Raw genomic sequence first — 9,765 nt, 5'->3', positions numbered from 1 at the left:
GATGGCCGCAAATCATGTATTGTACAGACGCCAGCTGTGCATCGGGGAAAATGGGAGGCACTTTGAGCACCTTCTTTAGCTGTTACAATTTGTATGTGCTCTACTTGTACTCTTTATGTGAAATAGTGAAGGGATTAAAAAACTCTCTTTCCCTTCTGTTTTCTCATGCTGTTTTCATGCGCAGTGGGACCGTCTCCGAGCCGAGACAATAGTCCCGGCGCCGCGATATCCGAAAGCGCGTTTGCAGAGATGGCAAGTTTTCGGGTGTCGAATTTTTGTGTAAATATCGTGAAAGATCCTGTTTGTGACTGAAATGGGGTGCTGTGGCCATGGGCTTTCGAATTAGCGCAAAAAACGTTTTCCTTTCCTTGGGGATTTTTTTTTAGTTCAATTTAGCAAATTAGACAAATTAATGAAGTACACTGATGAAGACCACCTGCTTAGGCGTCAAAAACCTTCACAAGTATGATGCAAGGTTTCTAATTTTTTTCTCAAGTACATTTTTTTTCACTCACTGCCGATAGGAAACAGGTGGGCCACGGGATGGAGATTCCAGACAAATAAGTCCAAAGTAGTCACCGGAAGAACTCTATTACGACAGTACCATAAACGAAGTTATCAAATCCAAGGCTATAGTGAAGTGATGTGACTCGCGTCAAAAAAAAAAAAAAGATAGGACAATTGGCTTATCTTGTTTTCGGTCACTCTTAAGTGAAACACCCTGTATACAGAGGGTGTTTCCTTTTATCTGCAACACATTTTCATAAAAAGCGGAGTTGCCTTAGGGTGGTTTTACGTTTGCCTTTGGATTACTCGACGGGGTTGCTACTAGGAAACCAATTTTTTGCTCAATTAGGGGAGTAATTGACAGATGTATTATAATGAACTTTTGACTTATTGACGTTAGGGAGCACATTGCAATTGTAATATTAAAGGCTGATCACCAGATGGTCCGCTCGAACCACTGATGAAGGGCTAAAGTAATCTCAGCGCGTGCTATAGACCTAAGGATTTCACCTCGGCCGTCCGCTGCAAACAGACAGTGATTACCAAAAGAGCGACGGTGACGTCGATATCTCCGCCCTCACTTAACGTCACAGGAGAACGTCATACGCGATTGTGGCACACCCTTACCCCCGTATGTTTCCCGATCTTTGTTTTGTTTTTGTTTTCTTTTTCCTTCCTTTCCTTCCTTCATGTGTTCGCAGTCGCTGCCGCATCAGTCCTTTCATCCTGCTCGACTCAGCTTTTGCCCTTCCCCGGTACGATAAGCGCTGATATGTGGTGGCGATGCGCGAAGCTCTTTGCAAACAAAAAAGAAGAACAAAAACAACAAATATCGTTTTTCTGTGACGTTAAGTTAGGGCGGAGATATCGACGTCATCGTCGCTCTTTTTGCGATCACCTTGTGTGCCCATTGGACGGCCAAGGTGAAATACTTAGGTCTCTAGCACACTGTGCGATAACGTTAGTCCTTCATCAGTGGTTGGAGTGTGTCATGTTGTGAGCAGGCTTTAATATTATAATTGCAATGTGCTCCCTAAAGTAATAACTATAAGGTCAATTGAAATATATGTGAATTACTCCCCTAACTTAGCAAAAATTTGGTTTCTAGTAGCAACCCCATCGAGTAAACCAATGACAAAAGTAAAACCGCTCTAAGGCAACTCCCCTTTTTATGAATATTTGTTGCAGATAAAAGGAAACACCCTGTAGTGTGTGTGTGTGTGTGTGTGAAGGTACAACATATTCGGGTTTCTGGCGACTTTCTCGTCTCTCCACATGGGTGTTAACCCCCTTCCGCAACTGACATCAAGCTGTTCTTCAAAGCATGATTAAGACAAAAGTATTTGCCGCTCATATGCCGTAGCATTTTTGAACACAAACTTGACAATGAATGTCTCCATTCGGCGTCGAAGCAGTCTTAGTCAACATGTTTGTGCAATGCTCCGACAGCCATCGCTCCTGTTGCAACACCTGTCATGCATGTCACCTGACTCCCCGCCGAAACGCGTTCTCGCCCCACGCGCTTGGCGCCCTTGCGCCAGGCAGAGCACGGGTCTCACTGCATCAGCATTGAGCATTCCAGTGCGTTATGCGGCTATCACAATGAATGACACTGCTGAAGGAGTGTTTGCCGCATGCGTCAGATGCACACTGGTGATATTTTGTGCATTCGTGTGATGCGCCCCAAAAATTCTCACGGTTGTCGCTAGTAAGCGCAAAAAAGAAGCCCGTAAAACATACGGAAGGCTAAGTGAAAAAATGCTTAGTTGTTCTAGCCGGCGGTAACCTAACTACTGTACTTAGTTAATTGTGGTTTAACAACTAGTTGTAACTACCATTTTGGAAAGTAGTTTCTAAGTACTATTTAATTACCATACAGTAGCTTAACTAGTAGGTTAACCACGAGTAGTTAACTACTGCACATCCCTGCAATTTAGGAACACTACCCAAGCAGCACAATGTACTGAAAGTCAAGTGCAATGGGGGTGGACGGTATGCGTCACATCAATATTCTTTAGTTTCATGGGTTTGTTCAAGGCCTTCCACCTACCCGTCCACCCCCATTGTACTCGACTTTCAGTACATTGTGCTGCTTGGGTAACGGACGAGGACAAAATTAACCATACAGACAACTGCAGTGTATTGTAGATAAAGTACAAGCAGACGTAGGCACACAAACCTGTAACAGGCGACAGGTGCCGACATTCAAGAGCGCCACACGCATGTGCGAAGCAAACTATCTCACTCCGTAGATAACAACAGCATGGTTAACTGTTTAACAACATGGTTAACTGAAGTGTGTGATGGGCTTCCATGACGTGAGGGATCTGGTGCCCCACTCTCCGGCAGTGAGCAGGTCGTGTGGGTCAGTAGCTCACGCAATAAAACTGCATATCAATAACCTCCAAAAAACACGTAGATAACAAAGTTCAAGTCACAGATTCCGTTACTCGACAAGTGTGTATGTTCTACTGGGTTTAGCGAAACAGGTGGTGCCCCGTGCTTTGAGAAACAGCCTGATGTCAGTTGAGGAAGAATGACATCGAGAGAATGATTCAGTTCTCTGTTTCTGTTCTCTCTTTTTTTTTCTGCGCATTGACAACTACGGTCATAATGCACCTAGAGAATAATAGCAAAAAGAGGCCGCAGGACTCGCGCAACGCTAAAAAATAGTTCCCTTCACATTTTTTTTTCCTAGGGCACAGAAATACGATGCTGTTGCGATTCTAATGGACTAAACACCTCATGGTTGTGCTCTGAAACTTTGCAATTGCGCGGTCGAAGTTATTTTTACAAATTTCAGAAGATAAGGATTAAGGGCTTTATAACTACTGGTACACCACCACCTGATACACCTTAAAGTAGGCCTCCTCGGGAATACATATATTCAACGACTTTTTTGTTTTCAAATTTAAAAATTTCAAATTTCAAATTTATTGTCAGCCTTAAAAAGTGACGCACACTGTATAATAAAGGCATGCACAACCGCCGTATAAAATGATACAGGGTGTCCCAGAAAATGTGTCATTGAATTATAATAAAACAACTGCGCCACCTAGAATCACGCGGTCAACGGCATTTGTTCTTACTAGGTTTTTCCCATCTCCTGATGTGAATGGCATGTATATCGTAAGTTTAATTATGCAAATATTTGCGAACTGAACGCGGAAATTTGCGAAGTAAAGGTCACCAGTATGAGGAGCGTGTCGAATTCACTCAAATTCATGAGGATTGACAGGGATATTCACGAGCAGACCTGTGAAGTAATTACAAGTAATTGAATTACTGTAATTAATTACTTCCTTAGTAATTAATTACTTCCGGAATTACATTATGTTTTATGTATTTGTAACCGTAATTGAATTACTCTTACAAGTAACGCGTAACACATTTTGAATTACCTTCGGAATGACTTTCAACGCTATCTGGGAAGGCCCAACGTTTAAATTTTTGGGTCAGTTCCACATCGTTTTTTTTTTCGTTTTTTTTTTGCAGTGATTTCCGAAAGACTCGACTCAGATCGGTATATTTTTCGGTATAGATTTTGATACATTTGAATGTAGAAGGAGAAAAACTCTTGCGCCATGAGAAAAGGAGTGGGATTTGTGGGTATCGGCCCGCACTTCAGAGTCGTTAGAGTGCTTGAAAGGTCTTTCTTTGTGGTCGAAATGTTCATGAAGTACAACGTTGGGCTGCCCAGCAGTGCACCAGTGGAGCGTTTTTTTCGGTTTGTGGTCTTGTTATGACAAGGAGACGTGGCAGCCTCACAGACAAGAAGTTTGAGAATACCTTGCTCTTGAAAGCCAATGGAAGTTGCAAGCTGCACTCATGATCTGCACTTTGTTCACATACCTAAACAAAGAAAGCCTTTCGAGTGTGATGTTCTGTGTTTCTTTAACATAGCAAGAGACTTGCCCTTGTGTAAGACTTCTCTAACTTGTTTTTCTACCAGAAGCACCATCTTTCAGAACATGTGCAATAAATGTGTATATCAAATCTTGCAGCTTGCCCGTTGCAGTCAACTTTGTGAATGCAATCAGTGTAATGCAATTACTTTTTAGTAATTGTAACCGAATTACAATAGAAAATGAGTAAATTGTAACTATAATTTAATTACTTTTATGAACATGTAATTATAATGGTAATTCAATTACTTTGGAAATGTATTTTTTACAGGTCTGTTCACGGGCTATCCCATCGGAAGAAATAGCCGAACATCGTGCATTGATAGCCGCATGATTCTAGGTGGTGTATTTTTGTTATTATAATTCAATGACACGTTTTCTGGGGCACCCCGTATAGCTGTTATCTCACATGCCTTGCAAAATACAGATTATGCACGGTGGAGTTGCGAATCGCTCACATGAAACCACGCGAAACAGTAAGCTGCAACAAAAAATTGATCCAGCACGACCTTTCCGAAAGAAAAACGAACCGCGAATTTAATAAGACTCTGCCCAGTCTTACACCATAAAGCGCAATGTATAGAGGGTCAAAACTCGAGGCTATTCTCATAGAATGCCCGTGATTATGGGACCGAAGAGAGGCTTCAGCGTTAATACTGTGCGATCCAGGACCCACAATCCACGGGTGTTTCGGGTTCCGACGCGCCGTAATCCCGAAGGACACGAAATACATCGGTATACTCTCCTGGGGATGAAGCTGACGATTGTCCACTGGTGGCTGCCATCACGCCCGCGCATAAGGGGGGCCGTCGATCGTTTGGTCAAACGTAGCATCTGGGAACGGCAAAAATAAAAAGTTACGAAAAAGAACAAGAAAAACATCACACTTGATGTGAACGAGGGCAAAGGTTACAGCGAGGAGACTCCGCTAACCCGCCATGGGCTGTCCCATCCCGAGCGGGTTGCAACTGTGTCGACACTGTGGAAGAAAGGTTGGGATGGCGACGAACATGCTCTGGAGTGCTCTTGCCCTTTGTCCTGCTGAATAGATGCGCTCTATGTACTCGTTGTGATATGACTGGCAAGGAACATGTACTGCAATGTTAATTTCAAACGTAACAGATGTACGTTGAGCATCCAACTGGTAAGGCCCGTCCAATCGGTTTGACACGTCCAATCCGTCCATTTGACACACTGGACAGCAGCGAGCAAACCGCAAAACATCCTCTCTCATGCGAGGCCACAAAGGGATACGATATAACTTACAATAAGTCTTACTGCAGATACCGTGACCTGCAAAAAAAGCCGAGACATGGAAATTTCTGATTAATAACTTAGGTAGCTTTTGTGGTGCTGAAATACGGAAAACGCTTTTATGGACAGCACACTAAAATTGACACAATATCGGACCAATGTGGACGGTCAGGTTGGCCAATTCTTCCAACACTGGTCCAACGTGAAAACTGCAGGCAGGCTCCATATTTACCCAATATGGGCTTCCTATATTTGCAAGCCAATATTGCCTATATTGCGCCAATTTTTCGGTAGTAACGTCAACGATGAGTCCGCTTAATCATAGAGCATTATCCTGTATAATATCCACCGCTAGCAGTGGATATCGCTCATACAAAGTGACAGGGCGCTGACAAGCTGGTGCATGATGAGAGAGGCGGAACCCGAGACGAGGAGGGAAGAAGGACGACACAAACAAGAATTCTCGAGAATTCTAGTTGTGTCGCCCTTCTTCCCTCCTTGTCTCGGGTTCCGCATCTCTCATAAACATCCATAGGACAGGATCGACGCGACATCTGTAAGCAAATCTGAGCAAATGCAAGCGTGAAAGGGGGATGAGTGAGAGAGTGGTTGGTTTGTCCCTTCAGATGACGCATCCTTGGAAGTCGCTGGGGAGGTGTGTTAGCTTAGCCAGTTGGTAGGTCCCTGAAGCAGCAATCCAGAAGATGTGGGTCCGACTCCTACAGCTGACTAACCTTTTTAGTGACTTCCATATTTCATCATTAATTTCTTAGGCACTTGGGGCCTTGTATGTATTTCTCACTGCTATGTGTTCCAGCCTCGGAACATCAATTGTCTCATCGGCTTTGCATATTCGTTACAGGATATCGATGGTCGCTACGAAACATGGAAACTTACCCGTAAATTGTTGAAGGATTACGCCGACGTAAGTTAAACTATTATGCGCCTCTACTGAGGTTGTGTGTTGTCCTATAAGTCTCACTGTTTGTGTGCAGGAGATGAAGCAGCGGATCGGGAAAGAACGAGAGGAGGCTCAGCGTATGTATGAAGAGACAGCGAAAAAGGTTACCCTTATTATGTGATTTTATACAATTATGTGACTTTATACGATTTCAGAAGCCGGCACCAAAACTGTAGTAACATCCAACCGCGGTTACTTAAGGAAAATAAGAATATTTCCGACTCTCTTTCTGATACCGAAAGAACTGAACTATATATATATTTGTTTCTGTTGTACACAGAATATTAGCACAAAATATGTCACACAGCGCAGCCGTCAGGACACGAAATGTCAGGTCCCCCAAACTCCCCTCTGAAAAGCGTGCAACGAAGAAGGCCGCCACTAGATACCCCACTGTTGCCGTTCCGGATCACTTCAGCGCGCCAAGCTTAGCGGCAAAATGTTTTGTTGTTCCTGCGAATGAATCTAGTCTTTATATGTTTAAATAAAACGCGTATGACAACTTCTTGTGTCGTGTTTCACTTTTTGGTCCCGTTTTTAAACGTGTTGAGCGATCGGAAGGATCTAGTGCACGGCTGCGTGCATCACATAGCGTACCTGTCGTACCAGGCGCCGCAGGCACAGTCGTCGATTTCTGCTTCTGTGACTTGGCCTTGATTAGATTGTGCTTCAACTTGATCTTTAGCGCTCTACAATCAAACGCAAGCCAACGTCTGGTAACAATGGGGTGTCTAAGGGCGGCCTCCGGCATTGCACGCATCGGAATAGGAACAAATACATGGGAAAATGGCGACCTTGGGGGACCTGCGAAATGTAGATCGAGACAATTGCATGAGCTAGCAGAAACATGGGCTTGTTTCCTCTCTAATAAACGCGTTTTCTGTTTTAGATGACTGAAGAGGAGCACACTAAATACATCGAAGCGCTTACTGCTATGGCCAAAACACACAGCATATATATCGAAAAGGTAAACTCAAAGCTCCCTCATTTTTTGACATGCAACAGAGCTCTGGCACAACACACATCGTTATGTCATGTTTTACCTTCCGCAGATGAGAGAGTCTATGGATAAAGAAACATTTTATGGTATCGTCGGTGACGCTGTGGTTGCCGGACTATCCTTTCTCCCAGTAAAAAAAGGACTACGTTCGCTGGGAGATTTCTAAGTATCTGCATGGGAAGGAGCTACTGAAATGTTATCATCTCATCAGCGCAGAAATCGTCTGTTATGTCAGTAGCTAGTAGCAAGGTCTACGACGAAAGGCAAATGCTTTGAACACAAACAGCACTTTGGAGAGAGGGCAATTCCTTGTCTCTTGGAATGAAGAACTCCTCTTATAGTCTTTATGTAGCCATCTTAAAATTACCCAAGAAGGACACCTTCTAATATGAGGCCCCTTGTGGAACCAACAAAATCTACTAAATGAAAATTGATTGAAGCCGAAGACAAGGAAAATGAAGACGATCACAAACACTTTCTCGATTATCACTAGTTGCATTTTGACAATTATTCAAGTTCTACTACGTTGCGGGCTGCGTACATGTTAGCCGTTGTACGGATCACGTATCGCTATTTCGTACCACCGGGGCGATCATTTCATACGGACCATGTGTTGGGAGTCCAGTGTTGCGGATTTGAATCCACGGATTTGATTTAAATCCGGATTTAAATCTACCGGAGGGCTGGCGGATCTGATTTGCGATTTGATTTGCGCAAAAAAATATGGTCAGGATTTGGATTTGGATTGAATCGCATTTTCCACTAATGATTAGGATTTGGATTCAATCGTATATTCCAGGTATGATTTGGATTTGGATTCAATCGCATTTTCCACGAATGATTTGGATTTGGATTCAATCGCCCCTTTTTCAGCGGATTTGCGCGTGGATTTCGCCAAGCTCCCTCACAAATGCATGGATTTGAAATTGAGCGAAGCGCCGTTTCGCATTCTACGCTAATTCATGTGACCTTGTCTGAAATCTGCACACGCACTAGCAGCGTCCTCTCTCCAGAGCGACAAGAGTAGCCGTTTTGTTCCAATCACTTCCCCTCATCGCACCGAGGGAACACCACGTGCAGTTCTTTGAACGCAGTTAACGTTATTCTATCGATTGGACGGCACCTTTCCCGTGACTCTAGAGTCTTCAAGCACGACCCATTTCAAGCTTCCAAATCATGTCGCGAAAGTCTTGGTCTTCGCCATCATATGAACGCATATAGGTACACGCATTCACGTCAAAACAAAGTAAAAACGAACAATAAATATATAACATCCTATCATTTCGTGATTTCGGGAAGGCAAGCCTTTCCTACCCCACGGACAATCATGGCAAGATGTGGCACTTTCCTCGCATACTCTTTTTTTCCCTTTATTACGACAGTACAGTGTACTGCGCGAGGAAAATTTTTACAAAGCCCCGAAACGGCAGCATTAAAATAGACCCATGGGCTACATGTTTAGTATAAGTATTCGTAACATGTCCCACGATTTATTAATGATCCATTTAATTGTGACCCCCAGGGTATAGTAACCAACGACCTGTGGTCTTTTCAGTACCGATGGTAGAAATCAACGCAGGCGTGTGCTTTTGGTGTAGCTGAGCATAGGCCCGCGATAGGAATTCCTTCACTCAGGCGTGTTCGCCCGGTGCTAAATGACGAGGATGTTCCTGACCCAAAATCCGCTTTTGGGAAGGTGTACCATACCTACCAACTCCACACTGTTCATACCCCGTGAAACCCTAGTCAACACCAACACGATACGTAATGAAGATGGGGGTTGTGCATCCCCTCCCAGAGTCATCTACGATTCATTACACTTTTATCAGTATCACTTTTTCTATTTTGGTGTAACACAAAAATTTAAGGGCACTTAACGAATTACGTGTTGGCAATGCAACAGAAAGTGCTACTGCTTTTCGATAAAGTTTTACTATTTTCTTGCTGGATGCCTTCAACTCATCTCATTCATTCATTACGTGTATTGTCGTTGGGCTTCCCTTTGCGCCCCTCTTCTACTGGCATTGCGCAATTCCGCGCGGCGGAGGGGCCAGCTGTCGGCTACGCCCCGGCGAGGAGAGCCGTCTGAGCCAACGGGGAATTAAATGACGGAGGACGAGCTTTTTTTCGTGAGGAGG

General features: G+C 43.9%; 1 long non-coding RNA gene across 1 annotated transcript; it reads left to right on the top strand.

Annotated features, from left to right (window-relative positions):
- The first annotated feature begins 6,385 nt into the window (after window positions 1-6,385).
- Window positions 6,386-7,574, top strand: LOC135373829 (uncharacterized). The gene is made up of 4 exons (XR_010416609.1): window positions 6,386-6,453; window positions 6,529-6,591; window positions 6,662-6,730; window positions 7,517-7,574. It is a non-coding gene; the product is annotated as an uncharacterized LOC135373829 (long non-coding RNA).
- The last annotated feature ends 2,191 nt before the right edge of the window (window positions 7,575-9,765 follow it).

The sequence above is a fragment of the Ornithodoros turicata genome, unplaced genomic scaffold, assembly GCF_037126465.1.
Source record: "Ornithodoros turicata isolate Travis unplaced genomic scaffold, ASM3712646v1 Chromosome32, whole genome shotgun sequence".
In the NCBI taxonomy this organism is placed as follows: domain Eukaryota; kingdom Metazoa; phylum Arthropoda; class Arachnida; order Ixodida; family Argasidae; genus Ornithodoros; species Ornithodoros turicata.
Note: the sequence above shows the minus strand (reverse complement) of the source record. Positions and strands in the feature narration are given on the sequence as shown.